Consider the following 11,637-nt stretch of genomic DNA (forward strand, 5'->3'; position numbering starts at 1 on the left):
TAAAGCATGGCATGGAGCTACTCAAAGAGATTAACAAAAGTCCCTTAGTGACCTTGAGCCAAAAGGGATCAGAAAATACAATTGCAAGCATGTGAACATAGCAAAAACATAATCAGTTTTCAGACTTAGTGAAAACTGGCACATGCTGAAACATAACTCAAGTAGGCATGTTTACGAGCTCGATGCACTCACTACAGAGCAAGTCATGACAAGATAAGCATATATCTATCAAGAAAACACAAAATGCAAGCTAGAAATGGCAACAACAATAGCATAGCATGCACGGATCAACTACAACATCATCGGCAAAATTGCAAACAAGTTGATAATCTGCCCAGATTCACAAAGTAGCGAAAGTAGAGCTCGATTGACTCAAGCTAGGGTGCTCCATAATTGCGAACAAAGACATGGATGGATAGAGCACTACAAGGTTAACAAAACATCCTTACTGATCATCCTCAAAAGAGGCACGGATCACTAGGAAACAACATGAACATATGGCCATATGAGATAAACAGCTCAAGGACTTAGTGGAAATGCTAAGTCCCTGAAATCCGAATTACCAAGTGCACCACTTTGCAAGCTCGTGCTAGTCACCACACACATCACAAAAATACATGGGTTGCACCTCTGGAAAGATGGAAAAACCCTTAACAAAACATATGTAGAGCTCATGGGCATATCATGCACACAATCATCATGGCAAAAATGACAAATATCTAAAACGGAGCAGCAGATCTGACAATTATCTTAAGTAGCCCTCTTCTAACAGCATTTCGGGCATCAAGATGAACTCAAATGAAAATGATGCAATGTAATGAAATGATGTACTCTCTGAGATGAACATTTTGATATGCTATATGCCAAAAACGGAGTTACGGATGCAAAGTTACGGCACGATGAACAGGGGCACTTGAAACTGAAAAACACGGGGAGTTGGTAGAATTTCGACCTCCGGATCTAGGGTTTGATGGCACGCGGACCGAGGCGGCGGTGGACTCGCTGGAGAAGGGCAGGACGGCGACGGGAGCTCACCGGCGACGCGGATCCGGTCGCGGGACGGCGGGGAGCGGCGCGGCAGGCGCGGTGGGGAGGCGCGGGCGTGGCGGGGCCGCAGCGGTGGTCGTCGGCGGCGGGGCCATTGCCGGTCGGCGAGGAGGGCCGGCGGGGCGGCGGCGGCGGCGGGGGAGGCGCGGCGGCGCGGAGAGGATCGGCGGCGGGGGCGCGCGGGCCGCGCAGGGGCCCAGCTCGGGCTCGCCCGGGCCGGCGGCGGGACAGGCGGCGGGGCGCCACATGGCAGCCTGCCACTGGTGCGGGCGGTGGCGGGAATTCGTCCACCCGGGGCGGACGTGTCCGGCGGCGGCGAGAGGAGGATTTTAGGGTTTGAGAGAGAGGAGATCCGCAAATTTCGGGAGGGGACTTTAAATAGAGGTAGAGGGAGCTAGGAGAGTCCAAATGAGGTGCGGTTTTCGGCCACGCGATCGTGATCGAACGCTCTAGATGATGGAGAAGGTTTAGGTGGGTTTTGGGCCAAATTAGAGGGGTGTTGGGCTGCAACACACAAAAGGCCTTTTCGGTCCCTCGGTTAACCGTTGGAGTATCAAACGAAGTCCAAATGGCACGAAACTTGACAGGCGGTCTACGGTAGTAAACCAAGGCCGCTTGGCAAGTCTCAGTCCAATCCGGAAATGTTTAATCCCCACACACGAAAGAAAGGTAGAAATGACCACCGGAGGAGAACGAAGCGCCGGAATGCAAAACGGACAATGGGGAAAATGCTCGAATGCAAGAGACGAACACGTATGCAAATGCAATGCACATGATGACATGATATGAGATGCATGACAACGACAACAACACACGGAGACAAAAACCCGAACCCGAGAAAATAAAATAACTTAATGCCGGAAATGGCAAGAGTTGGAGTACAAATTGGGTAAGTGACATCCGGGGTGTTACAACACTCCACCACTACGAAAGGATCTCGTCCCGAGATCTAGGACTGAAAGAACGCCGGGTACTCAGAACGGAGGTGATCCTCGCGTTCCCAGGTAGCTTCACGGTCGGAATGGTGTGACCACTTGACTTTGAGAAATTTGATTGACTTGTTGCGAGTCTTGCGTTCAGTCTCTTCAAGAATAGGAACTGGGTGCTCATGATAGGAGAGATCTTCTTGGAGCTCAATGTCCTCGAATTGACGGTGCGGTCAGGAGTCTTGAAGCACTTTCGAAGCTGAGAGATATGGAACACGTCATGAACATTTGCAAAGTTTGAAGTAAGCTCGAGTTGATAGGCGAGGTCGCCTCTCTTGATGACAATCTTGAAAGGTCCCACGTATCTGGGGGCAAGCTTCCCTTTGATACCGAAGCGACGAGTACCTTTCATAGGAGATACGCGGAGGTAAACATGATCTCCGATCTCGAAAGCCAAATCACGGTGCTTACTATCATAGTAGCTCTTCTGGCGGGATTGGGCTGCTTTGAGGTTATCACGAATGACTTTACACATCTCCTCTGCCTCTGTGATTAAGTCATTACCCAAAAGCTGACATTCACCGGTATCAGACCAGTTGAGAGGGGTACGGCTCTTCCTACCATACAGAATTTCAAATGGGGCCTTGCCCGAACTTGCTTGAAAACTGTTGTTGTAGGAGAATTCAGCATAAGGAAGACAATCCTCCCACTTCATGCGGAAGGAGATCACACAAGCCCTGAGCATATCTTCAAGAATCTGGTTGACACGCTCGACTTGACCGCTAGTTTGAGGATGGAAAGCTGTGCTGAAGCGGATGTTAGTGCCCATGGCCTTCTGAAAAGAATCCCGAAACTTTGAGGTAAAGATGCTGCCACGGTCGGAAGAGATCACTTGTGGAATACCGTGTAGGGAGACAATAGGAGAGGTATAGAGTTCCGCCAATTGAGCTGCAGTGATTGACTCTTTGATAGGCAGAAAGTGAGCCACTTTAGTGAGTTTGTCGATGACAACGAATATAGCATCATTGCCACGCTTGGACTTTGGAAACCCAGTCACGAAGTCCATCTCAATGTGGTCAAACTTCCATTCTGGAATGGCAAGAGGTTGGAGGAGACCAGCTGGCCTTTGGTGTTTTGCCTTCACTCTTCTACAGACATCACATTCATTCATGAATTGAGCAATCTCGCGCTTCATTCGAGTCCACCAATAAGCCTGTTTGAGGTCCTAATACATCTTCGTGCTCCCAGGGTGGATGGAGAGGAGAGAATTGTGAGCCTTGTTCCTAATCACTTTACAGAGGTTACCTTTGGGTACAACAATATGATCCTCGAAGAAGAGAGTATCTTTGTCATCAAGGCGGTAGCACTTGTACTTGGGTTGACTCTTGGCAATCCCAATCTTCACCTTTTTCACCATAGCATCAAGAAGCTGGGCTTGGCGAATCTGGTCTTCCAAGGTAGGAGAGACTTGAAGGTTGGCGAGGAAACCTTGAGGAACAACTTGCAGATTAAGTTTGTGGAAAGCTTCATAAAGCTCGGGTTGATAAGGCTTGAGAATCAGACTGTTGCAGTAAGCCTTTCTGCTCAATGCGTCAGCAATCACATTGGCCTTTCCTGGAGTATACTCGATACTCGGATTATACTCTTGAATCATTTCGACCCATCGAGTTTGTCTGAGGTTGAGATTAGGCTGAGTGAAGATGTACTTGAGACTCTTGTGATCAGTGAAAATGTCCACTTTTCTTCCCAATAGAAGATGTCTCCAAGTCAAAAGAGCATGCACAACTGCCGCCAACACGAGATCATGAGTGGGGTAGTTCTTCTCATTAGGCTTCAATTGGCGAGAGGTATAAGCAACAACTTTCTTCTCTTGCATCAATACTGCGCCAAGACCTTGGAGAGAGGCATCACAAAAGACCTCATACGGCTTGGATTCATCAGGCGGAGTCAGAACTGGAGCAGTGATCAATTTCTCTTTCAAAGTGTTGAAAGCAATGTCACACTCCGGAGACCAAATGTACTTGACGTGCTTCTGGAGAAGATTAGAGAGAGGCTTCGCGATCTTAGAAAAGTTTTCAACGAATCTTCAGCAATAGCTTGCGAGACCGAGGAAGCTACGGAGTTGCTTCACGTTCTGAGGAGGTTCCCAATTGACAATTGCAGACACCTTTTCAGGATTCACCGCAATGCCCTTGGCAGAGATGATATGACCAAGATAAAGAACCTCATCGAGCCAAAATTCACACTTGGAGAACTTGGCGTAGAACTGATGTTCCCTGAGCTTATCAAGAACCAAACGCAAGTGCTTGGCATGATCTTCCTTGTTCTTGAAGAAAACCAGAATGTCGTCGAGATAGACCAAAGCGAAGTCGTTGGTGTAGGCGTGGAAGATGAAGTTCATCATGCGAGAGAACGTCGGAGGAGCGTTGACGAGGCCAAAAGACATGACAGTGTATTCATATGAACCATAGCTTGTCCTGAAAGCCGTCTTGCGAATATCTTGCTCACGGATTCGAATCTGATGATAACCCATACGGAGATCAAGCTTGGAGAATACTTGGGCACCTTTGAGTTGTTCGAACAGCTCGTTGATGTTGGGAAGTGGGTATTTGTTCTTGATGGTCTTCTTGTTCAATGGACGGTAATCAACACAAAGTCGGTCCGTTCCATCCTTCTTCTTCACAAAAAGAACACCACAACCCCACAGAGAAGAACTAGGCCGGATGAGACCCATTTTCTCTTGAATATCGAGTTGCTTCTTCAGCTCCTTCAACTCTTCAGGTCCGAGCTTGTAAGGACGTTTGCACACAGGTTCCGTGTCGGGCTCAAGATCAATGACGAATTCAACTGGCCGGTGCGGAGGCATTCCTGGAAGCTCTTCTAGAAAGACGTCTTGATATTCGCAAACGACTGGAATTTGCGAGATTGCATCCAGTTCACCCTTCTCATTGAAAGAAAACAGACGGATGGTATTATCCCGAGTGGCAAAGACAATTACATCCTCAGACGAATGAGTCAATTGAATCTGCCTTGCTGCACAATCAAGCTGAGCCTTGTGCTTAGAAAGCCAATCCATCCCGAGAATAAGATCAATATCCGAGTTACCAAGAACCATTGGAGAAGCCAGAAACTTGAAATCACCCATCATGATAGTGTTGGAAATATGCCCTAGAGGCAATAATAAAAGCATTATTATTATATTTCCTTGTTCATGATAATTGTCTTTATTCATGCTATAATTGTGTTATCCGGAAATCGTAATACATGTGTGAATAACAGAAACCAACATGTCCCTAGTATGCCTCTAGTTGACTAGCTCGTTGATCAACAGATAGTCATGGTTTCCTGATTATGGACATTGGATGTCATTGATAACGAGATCACATCATTAGGAGAATGATGTGATGGACAAGACCCAATCCTAAACATAGCACAAGATCGTATAGTTCATTTGCTAGAGTTTTCCAATGTCAAAGTATCTTTTCCTTAGACCATGAGATCGTGTAACTCCTGGATACCGTAGGAGTGCTTTGGGTATACCAAACGTCACAACGTAACTGGGTGACTATAAAGGTAGACTACGGGTATCTCCGAAAGTGTCTGTTGGGTTGACACGGATCAAGACTGGGATTTGTCACTCCGTATGACGGAGAGGTATCACTGGGCCCACTCGGTAATGCATCATCATAATGAGCTCAAAGTGACCAAGTGTCTGGTCACGGGATCATGCATTACGGTACGAGTAAAGTGACTTGCCGGTAACGAGATTGAACGAGGTATTGGGATACCAACGATCGAATCTCGGGCAAGTAACATATCGATTGACAAAGGGAATTGCATACGAGGTTGATTGAATCCTTGACATCGTGGTTCATCCGATGAGATCATCGTGGAGCATGTGGGAGCCAACATGGGTATCCAGATCTCGCTGTTGGTTATTGATCGGAGAGTCGTCTCGGTCATGTCTACTTGTCTCCCGAACCCGTAGAGTCTACACACTTAAGGTTCGGTGACGCTAGGGTTGTGAAGATATGTATATGCAGTAACCCGAATGTTGTTCGGAATCCCGGATGAGATCCCGGACGTCACGAGGAGTTCCGGAATGGTCCAGAGGTAAAGAATTATATATAGGAAGTGCTGTTTCGGCCATCGGGACAAGTTTCGGGGTCACCGGTATTGTACCGGGACCACCGGAAGGGTCCCGGGGGTCCACCGGGTGGGGCCACCTATCCCGGAGGGCCCCATGGGCTGAAGTGGGAGGGAACCCAGCCCATAGTGGGCTGGGGCACCACCCCCCAAGGGGCCCATGCGGCTAGGGTTGGGGGAAACCCTAGAGGGGCGCCCCCTTGTTTGGGGGCAAGCCCCCCACCCCTTGCCCCCCCCCCTAGTAGATCCATCTACTAGGGCCGGCGCCCCCCCCCCTTGGCACCCCTATATATAGTTGAGGAGAGGGAGGGACTTCATACCTCAGCCTTGGTGCCTCCCTCTCTCCCCGTTACGTCTCTCCCTCGTAGTATAGGCGAAGCCCTGCTACTGTGACGCCCTGCATCCACCACCACGCCGTCGTGCTACTGGATGTTCATCAACCTCTCCTCCTCCCCTTGCTGGATCAAGAAGGAGGAGACGTCTCCCGTCCCGTACGTGTGTTGAACGCGGAGGTGCCGTCCGTTCGGCGCTTGGTCATCGGTGATTTGGATCACGTCGTGTATGACTACATCATCACCGTTCTTTTGAACGCTTCCGTGCGCGATCTACAAAGGTATGTAGATGCATCTAATGACTCGTTGCTAGATGAACTCCTAGATGATCTTGGTGAAACGAGTAGGAAATTTTTTTGTTTTCTGCAACGTTCCCCAACAGTGGAATCATGAGCTAGGTCTATGCATAGTTCTTCTTGCGCGAGTAGAACACAATTTATTGTGGGCGTAGATTTGTCAACTTTCTTGCCGCTACTAGTCTTATCTTGCTTCAGCGGTATTGTGGGATGAAGCGGCCCGGACCAACCTTACACGTACGCTTACGTGAGACCGGTTCCACCGACTAACATGCACCAGTTGCATAAGGTGGCTGGCGGGTGTCTGTCTCTCCCACTTTAGTTGGAGCGGATTCGATGAACAGGGTCCTTATGAAGGGTAAATAGAAGTTGACAAATCATGTTGTGGCTTTAACGTAGGTAAGAAGACGTTCTTGCTAGAACCCTAATTCAGCCACGTAAAACTTGCAACAACAATTAGAGGACGTCTAACTTGTTTTTGCAGCAAGTGGTTTGTGATATGATATGGCCAAAGTTGTGATGAATGATGAATGATCTATATGTGATGTATGAGATGTTCATGTTATTGTAATAGGAATCACGACTTGCATGTCGATGAGTATGACAACCGGCAGGAGCCATAGGAGTTGTCTTTATTCTTTTATATGACCTGCGTGTCATTGAGAAACGCCATGTAAATTACTTTACTTTATTGCTAAACGCGTTAGCCATAGTAGTAGAAGTAATAGTTGGCGAGCAACTTCATGGAGACACGATGATGGAGATCATGATGATGGAGATCATGGTGTCAAGCCGGTGACAAGATGATCATGGAGCCCCAAGATGGAGATCAAAGGAGCTATGTGATATTGGCCATATCATGTCACGTTTATTATTTGATTGCATGTGATGTTTATCATGTTTTGCATCTTGTTTACTTAGAACGACGGTAGTAAATAAGATGATCCCTCATAACAATTTCAAGAAGTGTTCTCCCCTAACTGTGCACCATTGCTACAGTTCGTCGTTTCTAAGCACGCCGTGATGATCGGGTGTGATGGATCCTTACGTTCACATACAACGGGTGTAAGATAGTTTTACACATGCAAAACACTTAGGGTTAACTTGACGAGCCTAGCATGTGTATAGACATGGCCTCGGAACACAGAAGACCGAAAGATCGAGCATGAGTCGTATAGAAGATACGATCAACATGAAGATGTTCACCGACGTTGACTAGTCCGTCTCACGTGATGATCGGACACGGTCTAGTTAACTCGGATCATGTAATACTTAGATGACTAGAGGGATGTCTAATCTAAGTGGGAGTTCATTAATAATTTGATTAGATGAACTTAATTATCATGAACTTAGTCTAAAATCTTTGCAATATGTCTTGTAGATCAAATGGCCAAGGTAGTCCTCAACTTCAACGCGTTCCTAGAGAAAACCAAGCTGAAAGACGATGGCAGCAACTATACGGACTGGGTCCGGAACCTGAGGATTATCCTCATAGCTGCCAAGAAAGATTATGTCCTACAAGCACCACTAGGTGATCCACCCGTCCCACAGAACCAAGACGTTATGAACGCTTGGCAGACACGTGTTGACGACTACTCCCTCGTTCAGTGCGGCATGCTTTACAGCTTAGAGCCGGGGCTCCAAAAGCGTTTTGAGAGACATGGAGCATATGAGATGTTCGAAGAGCTGAAAATGGTTTTTCAAGCTCATGCCCGGATCGAGAGATATGTAGTCTCCGATAAGTTCTTCAGCTGTAAGATGGAGGAAAATAGTTCTGTCAGTGAGCACATACTCACTATGTCTGGGTTACATAACCGCTTGTCTCAGCTGGGAGTTAATCTCCCGGATGACGCGGTCATTGACAGAATCCTCCAGTCGCTTCCACCAAGCTACAAGAGCTTTGTGATGAACTTCAATATGCAGGGGATGGTGAAGACCATTCCTGAAGTATTTCTCAATGCTGAAATCAGCGGAGGTAGAAGTCAAGAAGGAACATCAAGTGTTGATGGTCAATAAAACCACTAAGTTCAAGAAAGGCAAGGGTAAAAAGAACTTCAAGAAGGACGGCAAGGAGGTTGTCGCGCCCGGCAAGCAAGCTGCCGGGAAGAAGCCAAAGAATGGAACCAAGCCCGAGACTGAGTGCTTTTATTGCAAGGGAAGCGGTCACTGGAAGCGGAACTGCCCTAAATACTTAGCAGACAAGAAGGCCGGCAAAACAAAAGGTATATTTGATATACATGTAATTGATGTGTACCTTACCAGTACTCGTAGTGACTCCTGGGTATTTGATACTGGTGCCGTTGCTCATATTTGTAACTCACAGCAGGAGCTGCGGAATAAACGGAGACTGGCGAAGGACGAGGTGACGATGCGCGTCGGGAATGGTTCCAAGGTTGATGTGATCGCCGTCGGCACGCTGCCTCTACATTTACCTACGGGATTAGTTTTAAACCTCAATAACTGTTATTTAGTGCCAGCTTTGAGCATGAACATTGTATCGGGATCTCGTTTAATTCGAGATGGCTACTCATTTAAATCTGAGAATAATGGTTGTTCCATTTATATGAGAGATATGTTTTATGGTCATGCTCCTATGGTGAATGGTTTATTGTTAATGAATCTCGAGCGTATTGCTACACATATTCATAGTGTGAGTACCAAAAGATGTAAAGTTGATAATGATAGTACCACATACTTGTGGCACTGCCGCCTTGGTCACATAGGTGTCAAACGCATGAAGAAGATCCATACAGATGGACTTTTGGAGTCTCTTGATTATGAATCATTTCACACGTGCGAACCATGCCTTATGGGTAAAATGACCAAGACTCCGTTCTCAGGAACAATGGAGCGAGCAACCAACTTATTGGAAATCATACATACTGATGTGTGCAGTCCAATGAGTGTTGAGGCTCGCGGTGGCTATCGTTATGTTCTCACCCTCACTGATGACTTGAGTAGATATGGGTATGTCTACTTAATGAAACACAAGTCTGAAACCTTTGAAAAGTTCAAGGAATTTCAGAGTGAGGTTGAAAATCAACGTGACAGGAAAATCAAGTTTCTACGATCAGATCGTGGAGGAGAATACTTGAGTCACGAATTTGGCACACACTTAAGAAAATGTGGAATAGTTTCACAACTCACGCCGCCTGGAACACCTCAGCGTAACGGTGTGTCCGAACGTCGTAATCGCACTCTATTGGATATGGTGCGGTCTATGATGTCTCTTACCGATTTACCGCTATCTTTTTGGGGCTATGCTTTAGAGACTGCCGCATTCACTTTAAATAGGGCTCCATCGAAATCCGTTGAGACGACACCGTTTGAATTATGGTTTGGTAAGAAACCTAAGTTGTCATTTCTGAAAGTTTGGGGATGCGATGCTTATGTCAAGAAACTTCAACCTGAAAAGCTCGAACCCAAGTCGGAAAAATGCGTCTTCATAGGATACCCAAAAGAAACTGTTGGGTACACCTTCTACCTCAGATCCGAAGGCAAGATCTTTGTTGCCAAGAATGGGTCCTTTCTAGAGAAAGAGTTTCTCTCGAAAGAAGTAAGTGGGAGGAAAGTAGAACTTGATGAAGTATTACCTCTTGAACCGGAAAATGGCGCAACTCAAGAAAATGTTCCTGAGGTGCCTGCACCAACTAGAGAGGAAGTTAATGATAATGATCAAGATACTTCTGATCAAGCTCCTACTGAAATTCGAAGGTCCACAAGGACACGTTCCGCACCAGAGTGGTACGGCAACCCTGTCTTGGAAATCATGTTGTTAGACAACGGTGAACCCTCGAACTATGAAGAAGCGATGGCAGGCCCGGATTCTGACAAATGGCTAGAAGCCATGAAATCCGAGATAGGATCCATGTATGAAAATGAAGTATGGACTTTGACTGACTTGCCCGTTGAACGGCGAGCCATAGAAAATAAATGGATCTTTAAGAAGAAGACAGACAAGGATGGTAATGTGACCATCTATAAAGCTCGACTTGTCGCTAAGGGTTATCGACAAGTTCAAGGGGTTGACTATGATGAGACTTTCTCACCGGTAGCGAAGCTAAAGTCCGTCTGAATCATGTTAGCAATTGCCGCATTCTATGATTATGAGATATGGTAAATGGACGTCAAAATGGCATTTCTTAATGGTTTCCTTAAGGAAGAATTGTATATGATGCAGCCAGAAGGTTTTGTCGATCCTAAGAATGCTGACAAGGTGTGCAAGCTCCAACGCTCGATTTATGGGCTGGTGCAAGCATCTCGGAGTTGGAACATTCGCTTTGATGAGATGATCAAAGTGTTTGGGTTTATGCAGACTTATGGAGAAGCCTGCGTTTACAAGAAAGTGAGTGGGAGCTCTATAGCATTTCTCATATTATATGTAGATGACATACTTTTGACGGGAAATGATATAGAGCTTTTTGGACAGCATTAAGGCCTACTTGAATAAGAGTTTTTCAATGAAGGACCTTGGAGAAGCTGCTTATATATTAGGCATCAAGATCTATAGAGATAGATCAAGACGCCTCATAGGTCTTTCACAAAGCACATACCTTGATAAGATATTGAAGAAGTTCAATATGGATCAGTCTAAGAAGGGGTTCTTGCCTGTGTTGCAAGGTGTGAAATTGAGCTCAGCTCAATGTCCGACCACGGCAGAAGATATAGAAGAGATGAGTGTCATCCCCTATGCCTCAGCCATAGGTTCTATTATGTATGCCATGCTGTGTACCAGACCTGATGTAAACCTTGCCGTAAGTTTGGTAGGAAGGTACCAGAGTAATCCCGGCAAGGAACACTGGACAGCGGTCAAGAATATCCTGAAGTACCTGAAAAGGACTAAGGAAATGTTTCTCGTTTATGGAGGTGACGAAGAGCTCGTCGTAAAGG

The sequence above is a fragment of the Triticum urartu genome, chromosome 5 (assembly GCF_003073215.2).
Source record: "Triticum urartu cultivar G1812 chromosome 5, Tu2.1, whole genome shotgun sequence".
Taxonomy (NCBI): Eukaryota; Viridiplantae; Streptophyta; class Magnoliopsida; order Poales; family Poaceae; genus Triticum; species Triticum urartu.